At 35.4% G+C, this 17658-nt stretch overlaps 1 long non-coding RNA gene across 1 annotated transcript; it reads left to right on the plus strand.

Annotated features, from left to right (window-relative positions):
• The first annotated feature begins 13180 nt into the window (after nucleotides 1-13180).
• LOC147504055 (uncharacterized) lies at nucleotides 13181-15668 on the plus strand. Its single transcript, XR_015192907.1, has 2 exons — nucleotides 13181-13448; nucleotides 15069-15668. It is a non-coding gene; the product is annotated as an uncharacterized LOC147504055 (long non-coding RNA).
• Nucleotides 15669-17658: the final 1990 nt, after the last annotated feature.

Consider the following 17658-nt stretch of genomic DNA (forward strand, 5'->3'; position numbering starts at 1 on the left):
ATTAGGAGAAATTGGAATAGGTTGTGGTATTCGACAGATGATTTCTACCACTACAATTCTATAAGAAGAAGGAGTTGGAGGGTCAGAAATTTTTGTGAAGGTGGCTAGGACGAGGAGAGAAGTTTCTAGAGAGTTGTTGGCTGATATTTTAGGCATTACGCCTGAACGCCACCTTGAAGCCACCTTGCAGGAATCCCAGTATACTGGAGTTCCTGCATTGATGAAAGACACTGTCATGGAGGTTCAATACAATCCGAATTCTCATTGTGTTCGACAATCATCTCTGTGAACCAACCAGCTGACTGTAGCTCAATGGATTGGTAAGAACGTTATCGGGAAGTAGAAAGTCAGCGACATCGGTCTGACATGTCTACACGTTCCCTGGATATTGGAGGAGAAGAGGTATAAATTATGCATCCTCGAGTTTATTTTAAATATGATTAGAAGAGTTGGAAAGAGTATTGTGCCCTTCCCGATATTGATCACTAAGATCATGATGTCTTTTAGAGCTGTTACAAAATCTGTTCGTATTATGATAAAATTGCATTCAAATGCAATTATTTATACGGAGTGTATCCAAAAGACTTGGAAGTTGTCGGAGGATAGGGTGGTTGATTCGGATAAGGAAATGGAGGATATGGCATGTTTGGATGAAAATGCCATGGAGAGGTGTACTTCCGATTTAGAACGCATGTCAGTGCTGCATAGTGGCTTGCGTTGCATTTATGGTATTTGTGAAGATTTACGGGCTAGGCAGATTATAATTCGAAATAAACAAAAGAACCTTTAGACGAGTTATGAACAGCTCAACGATGGTGGGAAGGATCTCCAATATAATATGGAGACTCTCGTCCAGCATCAAGATGCGCATTGGGTGGAAATGAAGGCAGAGATGGAAGCACAACGCCGATTCCGAGTAGAGATTCTAGAACGCATGCCACCCATGGGGGGTTCTTCTTCTGAGGAGGTGTCTGTGAGGCATGAGCGTCATCACCGAAGGACGGATGGCTCGGGCCCATCTTCATCCCAAGCCCAATCTTCATCTCAGGGGCCATCTTCATCTCGTGGGTAGTGGCTTAGGAATTTGTTGTTTCGATATTGTTTTTATTGTTTTTATTAGTTCGGATATTAAGTATTTGAATTAAGTAGTTAAATTTGAATTCGGTAGTTAATTGTATTTGAATTTTGATTTTTAATTTAATTTGGTTCTTTTCAAATTATGCGATGATTTTTGCGTTAATTCCACCTTCCCGAATTGTTTGGGGGTGGTTTTATTTCTTTTAGCATGGTTTATATATGATCCACAAGTTTAGAAGTAATTTTGCGATGATTGTTAGGAATGTTGCCAATATTGGCATGGCTATGATTAGATATTATGGTAGGATGAAATTTCAATGAGTTAGGAAGTTGTTATTCTAAATTCAATCTAAAAGATATTAGGTTTGTTTTGGAATAAAGAATATGGGTTGTTTCCGGGTTTTTTTTCGGCAAATGCCTTAAATTTTTTGGCAACTTGTTAATTCGTTTTAGAAACTAAAACCCTATATAAACTTTCTTCATTCTCCGCACAAAACCCACACATCTCACTTTCATCTCTCACCTTAAACCTCCAATTTTTCCTTTTATTTTTCACTTCACCCTGCTCAGAACACAAGGAGCGTGACCCGCGCCCTCCCAAGACAAATTATGAGTGCGCCTAGCACTGAAATGCCTGTTACTCTATTTGCACCTGAGCGCGACCCGCGCCTTGCCAAGGCTAAATTTGAGCGCCACCCGCGCTCTGACCTCCGTAGGCACGAAAAATTCCGATTTTTTGTGGGTTGTTCTAGGATCGTTTGTAGCTTTTCTAGAGAATAGTTTTGTGATGACATCTCCTACAATCATACCTAAGCAGTCTTTCGAAGACTTGTTGGGAAGCGAGACCTATGGAGGTTGGTTCCGCGACAGGATCTTGCAGTTAGGATGGCAACATCTACTGGTAAGTGATGACAACTAGTATTCACCTCAGCTTAGTGCATATTTCTACAATAATATTAATTTCTATTGTAACCATGATGGAGAACAAAAATTTTCTCTTGCAATTAATAACACGATAATGGAATTCAGTAAGTCTTTAGTAGCGTTAGTTTCGGGATTGCCCTTGCCTGATCCTATACACACGTGGGGATATATGACCGATAATGCATACCTCTATGACTATGCATATTTCCATGAGTATTATGGGGGAGGGGTGTTTCATATAATGGACCAAGGGCGATATAGCATAGCCCTTTGTAGCCTGTCCCTGAATATAGGCACCACCATGTTATTCATCATGATGAATATTTTAGGGGAGTAGCAGTTTACTTCTGCAAATAGTACCACTGGTGACATTTTCCTTGCTTTAGCTGAGGGACGTCGCCGATATGACATTCCCAGAGTTTTAGTGGCTATTCTTAAGAGAGCCCATAACATGCGACATAAGTATCTTCTTATGCCTGTTTTGGTTTGCCGCATCATGCGCGGTTGTTTACCTGAATTCTGTACCCACTTCATGGATTGGAAAAGGGTTGAAGTCATGAGACCCACCAATTGCGTGGTTCGTTCATTTTGAGTTATGACTTGGCCTGGATGGCAGGTGCAACCTCATTTGGTTGCTCCTTACACCCTATCAGACCGAGTAACACTAAACAGGTTAGCACGGGTGGACGACACACGGCAAAGGGCTTGGCAAGTTATCATAGCGTGGCAAGACACAAAAGAGCCTTGGTCCTATGAAGAGGATGAGGATGAGGATGATACTTAAACGCGGGAGATAAGGTAAGTTTTTAGTTTCAGTTAGTGTTTGCTTATGTCCTAAGCAATTTGATTCTAGTTATCCCCATAATGGGTGGAACTCATATAGAGTTACGTATGTTTTACTTTATCTATATTAGTATATGTTTTAACCTTGTTTTGCAGATGTTCCAAATTTCACGCATTTCCATGGTATTTTTCTACCATTTTTATTTCAATACTTTGAGGACAAAACATGCTTCTTGTTTGGGGGTGACATAGAAATACGTGTAATTAAGGCATCTGTTAGGATATAGATATTTACAATATGCACTTGTTTTCTAGTAAAAATTCAAAAATATAAATAAAAAGTTATGTTATACACTTAGAAATATTGGTATTGTTTCCTTTCTCTATGCTTTTAATAATCTAGAAGTCTCACGTTAGCTTTTGCATTATAATAGTTTTTAGAAACTTAGGTTAATATGTAGACAATAATCTTTGCATCTATCTATAAATATATTATATGAGTATCTATGATTGTTTGGCAGTAAGTTTATGAAATCTAGGCTAGAGTACTTATTCTACAAATCATGTGAGAATATAGCCTAAAACCTTATATGAGTGAAATATTTGAGAAATGACACAAGGGAGAAGTAAAATCCGGATAGAGAAATCACACGTCCACTTGCTTGATCACTGAACCATACCCTAAGCGAGAATTTAGGCCCTCTTTGGATCGATATAGCCAGAAATTCAAACCTTATGAAATTATTTTCTGCTAGTCGCCCCTCTAAACCTTTCTTTAGCCTTTCATAAACCACAATTCCTTTACCCTTTTACAAAAACAAAACAAAATAAAAAATCAACCTACCCATTATAGAATGAGTCTGAGAATAGGATGAGTGAAGAAAAGAGAAGAGAAAAACCTGTGTAAACAAAAATTAGTTAGTTACTTCATAAAAGAATAAGAAAAGAAAGTTTCCATCCAAATAAATAAATAAATAAATAAAATAGAAAATAAAGAGTTAGAACTCCAAAAAAAATAAAATGAGTCAAAAAGCCAACATAAAAAGGCTAAAGATGGAAACAAAGTGTAGAAGCAAAAGAACAAGGGTTTCTCTAGTTACGTAATATGAAGACCCTATTATCTCAGACTTGTTCTTTTTGAATATCCATTTCCTTCCTTCTCAAACCATCTCCTAATCCCCGCAACACCTAAATAAGACCTCCAGCTCAATTAGGAATAGGTTAGTGTGATAGTAAGTGGCAGATGTGTTTGATCGACTTTGGCTTCCTTGTGTGTCATTGAGATTGTAAGGTAAAGTGTGCCCACTGCACACTGGAGTAGCGAAACTTGAGCAGAAAAATCAGAGTGTTTTTGTCATGACATTTATGTGAAGACCTACTTAAGGACGCTTATTCCAAAGTTTCAGAAATGGACATGCTAGTGCATTTCATAGTATTACTCATTGTATATATGTTTATTCGTAGATGATTGATGATTATGCATATAGTAGCTTAGGTTTCAACTTGATCATTCTGTATTCACTGCTAGTGAGATGTAAAGATAATTGAGACATAAATAAGGAAACAATAGTTCTATTTCTTAGTCGTTGTAGTATAGATGAAATTTGTGAGTACCTTCACTAGAAAACTCTCACGAGGCTATAACTCGTCCACTGGGAATTTCTAGTGGTTTAAGGTCTTGTTGCATATGGTCAATGCAATCGCACTTGGCGAAACGAGATTAGTTAGAACTCCATTTTTGGTCACTTATTCTAATATCTCATATTTGCTTTAGGACAAGCAAAATGTTGTTTGGGGGTGGTTTGATAAAAGCCCAAAACTGTAGTTTTAACCCCTTAACAATAATACTTTTAGACCAATTATGTGAGTAATAAATAAGAGTTAATGCTGATTACGTGTTTTTATGTATTTCAGGAATTGGAGTCAATTATGTGTAGAAATGTGTCACTTTTGCGAGATAAAGGAGCAAGAGTTGGTTGCTAAGAAGTTCTTTGATAAAATGCCAATATTCAAGGAGAAAAAACATCTTTAAAGCTCGGTCAAAGCTGAAAAGTCAAAGTCAATGCGGGCAGAAACAGCGCACAAAAATCAGCAGAACTTTCGAAGACCGTATCTTTAGACTCAGACCTTGGAATTGGGCCTACCTTATGTCAAAACGACCGTCTTGGAAAGAGCTTTCCAATGGTCCAAACTTTAACCCAATCAGAGAAGCAAAAGTAGAGGAAAAGTCTGTTGAAATTAAATCCAGCTGAAAAAGACTCTGTAGACTGAAGAAATTGGGTATTGGGCTAGATTTTCCGGCCCAAAACATGGCTCCAGGCCCATGCACGAATTGGGGATCTGTTTCTCTTCTTGAAAGGAGGAAAAGAGGCAGACTCATAAGCTAGACCTAGATTAGAAAATAAATTAGCTTAGACTCCATTAATTAGTTTTATTACCTTGTTTTTAATTTAGTTGTTGAATCAATACTCTTTTATTTCATTAGATCAATAAAGTTAGTTTGTTACTCATAATCTAGTTTTAATTATTAAATCACTTAGATCTAATTTCAATCATTTAGTTATTAATCATTTCTTAGTTGTTAATTTAGTTTTGAATTCTTGATTAGATCAATATAGTAAATTTATAATCTTTATATCATGTCTTGCTTAAATTCATATAGAAATGATAGTTTAATGACTCAAGGCTAAAACCTCCATTAGAGGGGTTTGAAGAAGCCTTGATGAAAACTTGATTTTGTTAGCTTAGAAATCGTCATGATAATCTATTCAATTCTAGAAAGTAATTAGTTCACCATGAGAATGGGTTTGATTGCTTCACATGCTAGTTATTATTTGGTAGAGATTGCCATGAATAATTAGGGATTAGAAATACCAGTTTGTTATGCAAAAGTATTGAAATTTGGATTACGACATTTCTTTGTTAGTTGATTAAGTCGAATCAAGGTGGAATCGAATTCTCCTAATTCATTCTCTATTGTCAAGTTAGTATTTGAATTCCGTCATTTCGTTATTGGCATATTGATTAGTAGTTTCCCATCATAGTATAATTCCATCGTTACTCTCATTAACTTTGATAGACTGATAATCGTAGTTAACTTAGAATTCTAAAGAACTAGGAGTGGAACGAATCTTTTATTCAAACTATATTGTAATAACATCGAGGGTAGAAAACTTTGATAATATTAAGCATGAATTTAGTTTTAGTTTTACTTGCGTTTGAGTCTCGTTACTTATACGTAGGTAAAACTATCGTTTTACCATTTATCGGCTGCCTTCATAAGATGGTAAAGTCTCATCGGTTATTGGATTTACCGTTGGACTATTAAGCATCTCAAAAGGAGCATGTAGACTACCTTCAGAAGCAGATGGAGTTTGAATCTTTCTAGAAAAAAAAAAAAAAAAAAAAAAAAACTTTGAAAGCTTCAGTGCTTTCCGTTGTTTGGGAGACCCACGAACATATCTTGCTACATTTGGTTATAAGATCACTGAAACGTATAACAGAGGCTGCTCGGTCAGAAAAGTTTGGATCGCCTAATGGAACAACCAATTTAGCAACCTGTGTCCATCTCCTTAAAAAGCACTTGCTTTGGTTTTACTCGCTGATGACCATAATTGGTCAGAAACTTTTCCTTAATCTCCCTAAAATAGGATATAGATCCCTCTTGCAGAGAACATAACCACTTCAACACCTTCCCCTTCAAACTTGAAAAGAAGGACTTGCATAATAATGAATCTAGATAGGTTGTTCCTTGGTATATCAAAAATTGGTGTTGATATCCAAATAGATGATCCATCGGATTTGACGTCCCATCGTATTGAGTATATTTAGGAATCTTGAACTTAGGTGGAATGGGCATCATCTCGACCTTTTGATGTATTGGATTCCTACTGACATCATCTGCCAATCTTCTTATCGATGCTGAAGTCTTTTCGAGAAGCTGGTTCCCTAACTGCTTCTGCATAATCTCTTGTATCATCTTTTTGGTGATGGGATGTGGTATCGGAATTATAGGTATCGGCGATGCTTCTCTAATTCTTTCGTTTCTTGCTAATACATTTTTTGTGTAGTGACTAACTGACTTTGAACTACAAGCCTCTTCCTCTTCCACATGGAGATCTTTTAAAACCTGACTTGGACTTGCATTCTTCATCTCTTGATTCTCTTTAAGTAATATAACATTCTGTTTTTCCACTTCTCTCAACCTCTTCAAGACTTCCTAAAGTGAAACTTCTACTTCAACATTTTCCTCTTGATATCTCTTACTTACTGATGCTCTTGTATTCCTTGTTTGTAATTGATTATCATTATCCACTCGCTTGTTATTTGCTCTTTTCATTGGAGTCATTATGATTCAATCCTCAATTCCCTACTCACTCTTCTTTTACTCAAACTCAGAACGACTACGGATTCAAAATCAAAGAAGAAGAAAACTTTTAAATTTCCTTGTTCTCGATGCACAGACGACGCCAATGTGATGTCTAAGAACAATCTCTCTTAATTGTTCTAAGATCACTGAGATTAAACGATGGTTTGAATGAAGTTGAAGTAAATTGTAAATCTGATATGAAGTAAATGAAACTCTTTTATTGAACAATCATAAAGGTTTTACAATCACTCTGAATCTATCTTTCTCTCTCCTATTTCTGATAATTTTTGTGGGAATAATCGAATGAATCTTCTTTCACTTCATCAAGTCTTTATATTGTGTCTTCAATTAGCTTTGACCCAATCAACTCATGACACGTGTCTATTGTCTTCCTCCTTTTTTACTTTCAAATATTTGGAATAACCACGAAATATACCGAGATATTGACCCTCATGTCAATATCTCGAGTTTTGAAATATCAAATAAAAATATTTAAAGGCACGATATTTGCCCACTACAATGATATTTGCTTTTTAAATGGTATGATCAGAGAGCCTAAATGGATAAGCTTTTGCATATACTCAGAACGTTTTGGCTGTTCACTTGACAAAAAGTTTACCTAGCAAATTTTAGGCTGGACAAATATTTTCAACAGTTTAGGAGCCCTTACCAATTAAGAATGTCATAGTGCTTACTTCCATCCAAACTTTGCTTCCTTTGCTAAGTTGGATAGAAATCTTGACTACCATTTGCTATCTGATTCTGTACTATGAGGATACAACAGATGCACCCTTCCTGCACTAAATAGCTTGCCATTTCCCCTCATTCTTGTTAATGATGAGTTACTTCCACAAGACGAGAGAGAGAGAAAAAAGAATGGCACACACAACCTGTGTCTTTGAACAAAGTAGAGAGGCAAACACATGGACCTGCTAGATTGTTGATGCCATAGTGCCATACCGTAGTCATTCTTCATAGTATTGATTTTTTTTTTTCCAAACTATTGACTGCTGAAATTTTGGTATGCTGTCAAGTAAACCTTCCGCCAATTGAAGTAGAAATTTGAAGACCAAAACCAGGGTTTGGAATTCTACTCTATAGAAAACATAGGACGTCGAAATTCTAAGCTATTGAAGTATTGATAAAAAAAAAAGGAAAAAACAAAAGAAAACATATCAATAGATAGATTTTTTTTTTTTTTTGGTATGGAGACCGTGATATGATTGAAAAGAAAGGGTTTTGGGTTTTGTTTTGTTCACGTAAACAAAAGGATTCGCCTAAATTGTTGGGAGTAAAAAGGATACTTAAAATTTAATTACGTGGACACCTTCAGAGACCAGGAAAAGAGACTACTATTATACCGTAGTCATTCTTCATAGTATTGATTTTTTTCCAAACTATTGACTGCTGAAATTTTGGTATGCTGTCAAGTAAACCTTCCGCCAATTGAAGTAGAAATTTGAAGACCAAAACCAGGGTTTGGAATTCTACTCTATAGAAAACATAGGACGTCGAAATTCTAAGCTATTGAAGTATTGATAAAAAAAAAGGAAAAACAAAAGAAAACATATCACGTAGATGCGATTTTTTTTTGGTATGGAGACCGTGATATGATTGAAAAGAAAGGGTTTTGGGTTTTGTTTTGTTCACGTAAACAAAAGGATTCGCCTAAATTGTCGGGAGTAAAAAGGATACTTAAAATTTAATTACGTGGACACCTTCAGAGACCAGGAAAAGAGACTACTATTATATATATATATATATGGGGAGGGATAGGGGCACAGGCACTGTAGCCACATTATAACCACAGTCTATCTTAACCGTTCTATTCACTTCAATCCAACAGACGCGACTTAACTAAGAAATTTCATTTCAATTCGGCGATAAAAAAAACCCTTAACCTCTCGCGCGCTCTCTCTCTCCTCCACCACCACTGTAAATTGAAAATTGAAATAACTCAAAAATCAAACCCAAAATTTTCACCCCAAAATCAAACCTAAAATTTCCACCCCAAAATCAAAGCAATCAACCAACTATTTAGTTCGATTTCCAGCACCCAAATTTAAAGAACCCATCTTAAAATTCAATTTGAAGGACCCATCTCTGATTTGGGGTTTAAAATTCGATTTGAACTCATTCTCGATTCTCACAAGGTATGTAATTTTTTAAATTTTGAAATATTTGTTCAATTATTATTATTTTTTTCTTAATTATGTAGTTTGTTTTGTTTTTCATTAAATATCAGCATCCAAAAAACTCAATATGACTGTATGTTTGATTTGGGGTTTATGCTGGATGAAGTTACTGTGGCGAGTGTGTTACCGGTTTTTGGTAACTTGGGGTTGGTTCAAATTGGGAAAATAATGCATTGTTGGGTAATTAGATGTGGGGTTGAATTGAATGTGTTTGTAGAGACAGGTTCGGTGGATATGTATGGAAAATTTGGACTCTTGGGTAATTCACGGAAAGTGTTTGATGGAATGTCTGAGAATAATGTGGTTTCGTGGAATGCGATTATTATGGGGTATTCCAGTAATGGGTTTGGTTGTTAATTGTTTTTTTTTGTTTTCAGACGAGTGAAGAGGCTTCGGAAACAATGAGGTTACTTTTAGAAGGAGCCTTGTATCAACTTTGTCTCTTCATCTGCTTTACCAGTAATTCTCCTTTTTACTCTCTGTTTCCATTTTTTGTTAATTTAAACTAGACAGTGATGACTTAATTATTATTCTATTTTTTTTTAATGGGTAAATTTGACAAAGATGAAGATTGCTGGCGTGCTGAATGTAAGACACGTGTTTTCAAAGGAGAGAGGAAATAATGGGTTTCTCAATGTTAAGAATGGGTATTGGGTGTGAAAGGGAGGAGATTTTCATTATGTCGTGTGGCGTTGTCGATGATGAGTTATCCAAAGTTTGGGTTTTGGTGGAAATTGCGGAAGAGTGCTCGACTTTAGTTGTTTTGGATGTAGCTTCTGGTTTGAATGTTGTTGCTCTGTAGGTAACCATCAGGTAGACTCGGGGCTTCTGTTCCAACGTTTGGTTCGTGAAATTGCACAAGACTTCAAGGTAAAAATCACTTCTCATTATCAAGTTACAGTTAAATTACATGCATGTTCTTTTTTTATTGATGTATGCTTGTTTTTTGGGATTTTGGTTTTGTAGACAAATTTGCGATTCCAGAGCCATGCTGTGCTAGCACTTCAAGAAGCTGCAGAAGCTTATCTCATGGGATTATTTGAAGACACAAATTTCTGTGCAGAAGCTTAGGGATAGGGATAGGAATATTTTAGGTTTTTAGGATAGCTAGGGAACAATTGGTGTTATGTTTTTTACATTGGTGTGTACAAAAAGTACATTATAGTGACTTTTTCTGTTGAAGACAAAAGTAATGTTGGTTACCATTCTTGAAAATCAATCTACTGGATTCTTCGTTGTTATTTTCAATGGGTTTAATTCTTAGTTTCAACTATTTGTGAATGAATGCTGATTTGATTATGTGGCAAATTGTGGTTATATGCATTGAATGATGTGTGTCAATTCTTTACTCCGACCTTGAAATATTTTTATTAGTCAAAATAATCAATAATGTAAAATTTGATCTAGCTAAATTAGGTATCTTTGCAATATCTGTGGAACCATGATGAGCATCCTAGAGATTTTCTTGGTTGGAAAAAGCTCATTTGTGCCTTCTTAGTGGAGATTCCTTTGTTCTTGCGGCTGTGAAATTGTTTCCCAACCTCGAGAGAAAATTCCAAACCATTACGAGCGGATGCTTGTAATGTGCGGTTCTACACACTTGAAATATCATTCGCCTTAATTATCGCCCATTTGAAATAATTCCTACTTGTAATATTAAATTAGCTAATATTATGTTTATGTGATGTATTTGAATTCAGTTACATGAACACAAAACAGAAAAATATTCTAAACCATGCCTGGGAAAGTATTATCAAAACTAAGATGAAATTCCTTAACCAAACAAAGATGCTTCAGTAACCACCTTTAACAATTTCAAGGGTGGCTCCCTCGACCATAAAACAAGGCTGCCTCTTGGTGCTGATCTTCTCTCTGCGGGATTTTGCCTCAGCTTTTTGAACTCTTTGCAGCTTCTTTGATTGCCAAATGAAAATCTTCAAAGCAGTCAGAATGTATCTGCTGCCAGAAATTGTCAGAAACACTTTAACAAAGCTATCAGATGTATCTTCAAAGCTATCAGAATGTATCTTCAAAGCTTCAAAGCTGTCAGAATTTCCTTTAACAAAGTTTGCATCCACTATATACTCTTACTGCCTCGATCTCTCCTGGCAAGCCACCACACTTAGAATGTATATGCTGCAGTATTGAATTTCTGCAGGAAATAAAGAATTCGATGTTCAAAACAAGCAGCATTTTAGGACAAGTTAAATGCAAAATAAATTCTATCTAACACTGATTAATCATAGAGGACCAAGAGCAGGTTCAGGTATGAGTTCCAAGTTCACGCTTTTGCCCAATTTAATTTATTTTTTATTTTTTATTTTTTTTACCTCCTAAAATCTCGAGGATATGAACTTCTCTCAGATTTGCAAAAGGACCAAGACAAAAGTTGATCACTCAAGACTCGGTCAACCAAATGTCCAACCACCTTGCGGTGGTTCCAAATTAGGGCTTTTACCAACAATATACTCTTTTCAAAAGTTTTAAAAATTCTACATGCAATTATAACATATAAGTCGATACAAAGGATAGATAAATTATCTCTCGGATACCTTCGCAGACTTCACCATTCACCAATAAGTCTCCATCGAATGGAACTATCTTGCAAAAACATTGTACCAAAGATTGAAAGCTTCTCCAAATGTTCCTTCACCAACCTTGATTATAGTTCCTGGATCATTTGCAAAATGAAAAATAAATTTCCATCAAAAGACTTGGAAGTCCACATCCAAAGAGTTCCAAACAAAAAAAAAAAAAGCAACAAGGAAGAAGAAGAACAACAGACTAACAACGGGATACTTGGATAACAAGGCTATAGGAACAAGTATAAGTCTTTAAAGCGACAACATGTCAAACCGGTTCAAATAGACACCATATAAATTTCTTCAAATTACTATCAACATGACAAACATTAAAAATTAATGGAGGCAACTAAAGAGATTGTACATACAACCATGAAATTGGATTTTCCTTTCCTTATAACCCATGCACATTTCCTAGCTCCGTTTCTATTCCCGACATTTTGTCGAGGCAGATATTCATTAGTTTTATGAGTGATGAAATTGGTTAGTTTCTCATATTAAATAATTTGTAAAAGTAGAAAGCTAGGATATGACCAAGATGAGACCAAGACGTTCTTTAAAGATCATCCCATTTTATGCGTGATAAAATAACAACAAAGAAAAATCACTACTTAAATTATAATAGCTAAAATTATACCAAAATGTAACCTAGCAACCTAACTTCTCAAATTTAATGAAAAACAAAACAAACTACATAATTAGAAAAAAAAAAAAATAATAATAATAATTGAACAAATATTTCAAAATTTAAAAATTACATACCTTGTGAGAATCGAGAATGGGTTCAAATCGAATTTTAAACCCCAAATCAGAGATGGGTCCTTCAAATTGAATTTTAAGATGAGTTCTTCAAATTTGGGTCTTTGGAAATCGAACTAAATAGTTGGTTGATTGCTTTGATTTTGGGGTGGAAATTTTGGGTTTGATTTTGGGGTGAAAATTTTGGGTTTGATTTTTTGAGTTATTCCAATTTTCAATTTACAATGGTGGTGGTGGAGAGAGAGAGAGGTTAAAGGTTTCAATTGAAATGAAATTTCTTAGTTAAGTATTGTTGGATTGAAGTGAATAGAACGGTTAAGATAGATGTGGTTATAATGTGGCTATAGTGCCTCGTGCCCCTATCCCTCCCCTATATATATATATATATATATATATATATATATATATATATATATATATATATATATATATATATATATATATATATATATATATATAAAGATACTATGAGTCTAACGGCCTACTGGAAATTATGTATTAAGTTTGGTGGGCTTCTTATCCTTAAGTCATGTGTAGGCAGTGAGCTTATCCGGTGAGCGGTGCGAACGGTTTTGTCCCCAAAGAGATAGGGGCCCAAAATGTGATTGGGTCTGACTGTCCGATTGACTGGGCCACTTTCTCCTATATTCAATCTCGTAAACTCTCTCCCATCTTCTCTCCGAAATTCAGCTTTCAAGGAGTCACATTTTTCCCTTTTCAAATAGGAGAGGAGAAACAACAATTGAATTAACGAATCCGGTAAGTTTTTGTTCTCCTTCTACTTTGTTTATTATTATTATACTTTATTATACTTTATACCACACTCTATCTCATCCTTTGATCTTCTGAAGATTAACAATTTAGGAAGGCATAATTATGAACTCGAAACCCCTTCGTGAACGAACCCTCATATCTAATCTAATGGTGTTTTTGTTAGTTAGAAGAAATTGACTCATTTGGATTTTCAATGACCTTCATAAGGCGGCAGTTTTACAATCGCAATTATAATTGATTCTTGGAGTGATTTTCAATTAGATAAAGGGAAATTATAGTGTAACACCAATCAATAAAATTAAGCCACGTGTAGTTTGGTGTTCTTTTCTGGTTGTGTTTGGAGAACAAAAGAAGAAGGTTTAAATGACTATAACATCGGGTGACCTGCACCTGTGTGTGCGTGTGGCTCTAAAGCACACTGACGAATGAGAAATTGTTCAACTTTGGGTTACTTTGGAAACCCCCATGTATTGGTCACATATTTCCGTTACTAACTGAGTAACTGGCCCCAAATAATTTCAGAATCAAAATTTGTTGTATAAACAAATGACGATGATAGACAACCTAGCTGTTTACCAAAGTCTAGTAAATGAGTGGTTCACAGCCCAGCACACCCTGTGCATACTAGCTTTAGCCTAAATGTAACCCTTCAGATTTTTCTGAAACTAGTATTTGCCCGTGCTGTATGACACTGTTGCAAAAACCCATCCCAAATCCACCACTAAAAAATTCCAACAATCCAAATGGTGTAAAGAGGCTAAAAAGCACATCCCAAATAGTTAGAGTGTCCAGTCACAATGTGTAAATGGCCTAACGTTAAAAGCCCAGCCCACGTAGTAGCCTTTGTTGACCAAATGTTTGACCTTGGGTCTGTCAAATCTTTGCTAATGGACTTAGTAGCTTGAATCGCTAAACATGTTCACATGAGAAATGGTGTGGTTATTAATTTTAAGTCATTTAATAAAGTGTATTTGGGTTATGGTATTAAGAAGTTTGGTGGAAGATTTTTTCAGGTATACATTCTGCAACTTTCACTCGTGTTTTTTTTTTTTCACTTTCATTTATGCTATTTTTTGTAGATTTAATCTCCTAATGATTTTTACATATATATTTAAATAATTAAATAAAACCACCTGGCGCCTAGTCCGTCTAGGACTCTAGGCGCTAGGCGTTCCCCCATCTCCCGCCTACTGATTTTTAGAACATTGCACTGAACATGAAACAGTGATGGAAGTATTGGGCTTTTTTGGTGGACCTTTTAATTGAAAATATGTGACTATTTGATAGTCCACTAAGGGCCCAACTTTTTTTGTGGGCCCTTTAATTGAAAATATGTGACTATCTTAGCTCTCGCAGATGCTAGTATAATCTACCAACCATCTGTTGACCCTTTTATTTCGATACATCTAAACTACTTTGAGACAATCTGGGCCAGTCTTTCAATTATCCAATGGACCCACTGAATTTGGGCTTTAGAGAGGTAAGTTCGTTAAACGTTTTCTTACGTGTGGCCCAAATTCACCTTTTTCATGTTAACTTCAGAAGTTGTCATCGATCCCTAGTTCAAACATCATAAACCCCAAATTTCTTTTTATTAAACCTCAGGTTGTAGCCGCTTTGAAAAAATTGTGGTCCTAAAAGACAAGTGTTTCTGCTCAGAACACAATAAACACACAGTTCATACTAGTACAAAAGGATGATAAATTGTCAAAAGAAGGTTAGGAAGAGACTTGTTTAGCCTTGGTTGCAGATAACACTGCCTCAGTTCACTTCCTGCTGTGGGGAACTGAGTGTGATGCATTTGATCCTGGTGATATACTCCGTTTAACTAATGGCATTTTCTCATACCAGAACAACCTTCTGGTGTTGAGGGCGGGCAGGAGAGGGAAGACTAAGAAGGTAGGAGAGTTTACTTTGACATTTGTCGAGACACCTAATATGAGTGAAATCCGTTGGGTTCGTGATCCAAATAATCCAAGGAAGTTTGTGCAAGATGTTGTTTTATCTCCCTCTTCGTGCATCTTTCCCCCACAACCATGAAGCTTGGTTCATGTCATTTCCTGGTTTGAGTTTGTGTAATTTTTATTATTAAGGTCTATGGACCTCTTTTGTATAAGGTAGTCTCAAACTATGGAACATGTATGACACTACACCCTTGATTATATGTATACTTGGAGAAAAATAATAGTATGCTATTTCATTGTATGACGGAATTAGAAGTTCATAGTACAGATCTTGAAGCAGCACTAGTGGAAGCGCCTGTGAGCAGCTTTCGTAGGCAGCACAAGTGAGTGGCCCCAGGCCCCCAACGAAGTCCACTTGTGGTGGTACCAATATGATGGTACATACAACATCAATAATATGAAACGATTCTGATCTTTGCTCACTTTGAAAAGCGAAGGAGATATACATACTTGGAGACATTTTGTGTGTAGAGAAAACTACATTTATTAGTTTTCTCTACACAAAATGTCTCCAAGTATGTGTATCTCCTTCGCTTTTCAAAGTGAGCAAAGATCATAATTGTTTCATATTATTGATGTTGTATGTAAATCAGATTGAATTATTTGTTTTGGAAACCACATACAAAAGGGACTGCTATAAACACACCAAGATCTATTCACTCCTAAAGTGAAACTAAAATAATAATGAGTTCAATTTATTTTAGTTTCACTTTAGGAGTGAATAGATCAAGTTCTTGGTGTTGTAGTTCCACCACCACCGCCTGTACATGAAATGATCCCCGTTACAAAAAGTTGTATTGTGAGTGATGGTTTCTCTATTTATGCCTTGGTGTCCACGTATGCATCTTTTTTAACATCTTCAAAGATTACATTCAAGTGTTACCTATCATCATGTTCTTCATTGGCTTTGGTGATTAGTTTAGAGTATCTACTACTCCCTTTTGTAGCATAGTTGTTACTGATTTTGCTTAATGCATGATAGTTCTGATTTTGTTTAATCGCTATTTTATATTAGTTTAAGTCAAATTAGAAACAAAATGACATATGGTGGAATAGGGCTTTAGTAGAACCTAACAACTCAGCAAATTAATAGAATGGTATTTTTATTTGTGCCCAGTACTATGCAGACCCTTCGAAACATTATCTATTTAACACTACAATTAAAACATGGATGAACACTATTTAATTAAAATAGTACTTTGCATACTGTTTTAATAGATAATGTTTTAATAATGTTTTAATTAGATGACCACTATTTAATTAAAATACTATCTAATTAAAACATTATCTATTTAACACTACAATTCTTCATTCTTCTTCTTCTTTTACATAACATTAGTTGGCATTTGACGCGTTTAGTTATGGTAATTGAATTGCTAAAGGTTTGACATTAGACCATCCCATGAGAGTTTGTTTATGAAGTTATAGTTTTGATCAACTTTATAGGTTTTCAAGTCTATCAAAGGTTTTATCTTCCTATTATATATGGACTTCTTTCATGGTGGATTGCCTAGGTCCCTTATGGTCTTGTGGGTGTACGTAGTTGATGTTCTATTTGATTAGGTCCTCTGATTAAACTTTTCTATGACATTTCTTTTATTTCTTCCGTGTTGTTATCGGAATGAGCACTTACTATTGAGTGTATTGAGATCGACTTGAAAAGTCTGGTGGTTGATAATCATTTAGAGTAGTGTTTCTTTGTGTGCAGTCTTTTTGTGAGGAGAGCAAGTGCGAATGTTGTCAGTATCATTGCCAAGGATGTTGTTCCACTAGCGAACAGACATATTTATTGTCATTCCTGTTTCAGTGCAATCGCCTAAGTGGACGATAGGGAAGTTAAGTGTACCATGCCAATGATAAATTTTTTCCTATGTGCCTCACTTTTATCTGCTAAACAATTTTGTTATGGTTTTTCTAGCCTCCTTTTGCTGCACAATGTGAATGTTTGATTTCGAAATTGTTGAAGTGGATTGTTAGGAATATACAACGTAATTGTACTTACTTTTACCAATTACCAAACTATACAAACTTTTTGTTTTGTATGTGTTTTGTACTTCTTAGTTAAATCTGAAGCTAGTGTAGATACATTATGTTCTTAAGACAGATTTTTTTTCCTCACGGTGCTTGAAGGTTGATGGAAAATTATATTCCAAGATAGAACAGATTTCCTTCTATAGAAAGCTAATACTTCAATTCTATAAAATCAGCGAACACAATATATTATTTGACTA

Source organism: Coptis chinensis, chromosome 4 (genome assembly GCF_015680905.1).
Source record: "Coptis chinensis isolate HL-2020 chromosome 4, ASM1568090v1, whole genome shotgun sequence".
Lineage (NCBI taxonomy): Eukaryota > Viridiplantae > Streptophyta > Magnoliopsida > Ranunculales > Ranunculaceae > Coptis > Coptis chinensis.